A 2,043-nucleotide genomic window follows, 5' to 3' on the forward strand; every position below is an offset into this window, starting at 1 on the left:
TTATTAGTATTATATTATTATTACTATATTATTATTACTATTATTATTATTATTATTATTATCATTATTTTTTTAATGTCAGAAAACAAAATAAAATAAAATAAAAAGAAATTTGAAATAAGTTATGAAATAAGTTAAAGAAAATTACGAATAGAATGACATTGAGGGATGTAAGGGAGCACCGTCTTCAACATTCGCAGAGCGAAACTTACACCTGGTGCCACACAAACACAGATCATTATTATTGTTATTAGTAGTATTATTATTATTACATCATCGTAATGTTTACATGTACATTTATTATTATTTTTAGAGGCTCAATATTTAAGAGTTGACATAATGTCAACTGGTGACTCCCTCTCTTCAATTCACTCTCCACCAGTCTACCAATCTGTACAAGATCTTGTGGATAGCAAAGGTAATGAGAGAGAGCTAGGGAGAGAGAAAGATTAAAATAAAGTGACATTTAGTTTAAGAAAGGAGACTACACCACACTCTTGTCGATAGTCAGACCTTAGAGTATTGGCCACAGTCAGTTAATAACTGCTAGTCTGCCTACCTGCCTAGACTTGTTACCTATCCACGACTCAGAAAAACCAAATTATTACACCATGCAACACTATAAAGAGGCTTTTACAATTACTGTGTTAGCATGAAAGCCGTGGTAAACAGCACTTACAGCAGGCTAGGCAGTCCGGCCTTGAGAACTGGAACTGGGGGTTAAAATGTTTAGCTGATATTATGAATTATTTATGTGTTGGCATGTACATGTGTAACTTATGCTCAGTAAGAGAGAGAGAGAGAGAGGATGATCAGGGAACAATTAAGGAAGGGAATGTGATGAGTGACGGAGTGAGTGTAATTGGAGAGGGGAGTGCATGTACATGTACTTGTACATTAGGTGGGGATAATTTATAGTACTACTGACTGTACAGTCTATGTACTACATTTGTACACACACATGGTGTAATGGGGTGACTTAATCTTACATGCATATACACGCAGTGTGTGCTGCATTGATGATGTGAGTGTATTTTTAAAACACTCCATTATCCTGGCACTGGTAATGCAAATGTTCCTACGAGTTATACTTTGAATGGCCAAATCTTTCCATTACGTACATGTATATAGCTTATTCTCTATTTCATTTACTGGATCGATCTCTTTGGCCTAGCTTGTATTGTAATAATGCCATGCTATCAGATGCTTTCTACATGTATATGTGCATTCTTGTCATTTTTGGCCTTGCCAGCAATAAGTGTGTGTGAGGACTATGTAGCTAAGTTATTTGTTTTTCATTCATTCATTCATTCATCCTGTCCACTGCAACTCTCACTTTGAGGCTCTGTGGTTTTAAAAGGGGCTCTCCCACAGTCACCAAAACTTCTCCACAGGCTAGAAAAAGTTACTTTCTACTACTTTATCAAGCACTACTTTATCAAGCATAACTGGCAGTGGAAGGCACCAAAAGCCACCAGTCTTGCCAAATGTAGCAGGTTCTCAATGGATTTTTTCGTGCTTTGAGTAACAGGGCTTTTTAGTATCTCTAGAGAGTCACAGAAACTTAATGTGAAAAAAATGTAGCATTTTGCTGGAGCTTTCTTTGTTTTAAAGATATGATTGCCTAAAATTTACTTACCTCTTGATTTTACACGTAGCCTAAGTCAGTAAGTCTATAAACTTCAGACACTTGACAAGAGTTGGTATGCAACAAATAGAGCCTAATAAATGCGTGTGCACTGAGTAGAAGTCCAAGAAACTCAAGCTTCTTCCGGCAGCTACTCCAAGAGACACCATTTTACTCTAGCAATCAAGATTTGACACTTTCTCTGTACACAACCAAAAGTTTGGAGTCTAAATCAGGATGATACTAGCCTGAATCAGTCGTGAAATCAGTACTGGATCATGTATTTTGGGCAATCAGTCATGATACAGTCATGAAATTAGTTGCGACACAATCATGAAAAGGTCTTGCACTGGTTCAGGCCAGAGCATCGGGCATGATCAGCAATGATACTTGTCAGGACTGTACCAGTACTGATA

The sequence above is a fragment of the Amphimedon queenslandica genome, unplaced genomic scaffold (assembly GCF_000090795.2).
Source record: "Amphimedon queenslandica unplaced genomic scaffold, v1.1 AMPQUscaffold_10827, whole genome shotgun sequence".
Taxonomy (NCBI): domain Eukaryota; kingdom Metazoa; phylum Porifera; class Demospongiae; order Haplosclerida; family Niphatidae; genus Amphimedon; species Amphimedon queenslandica.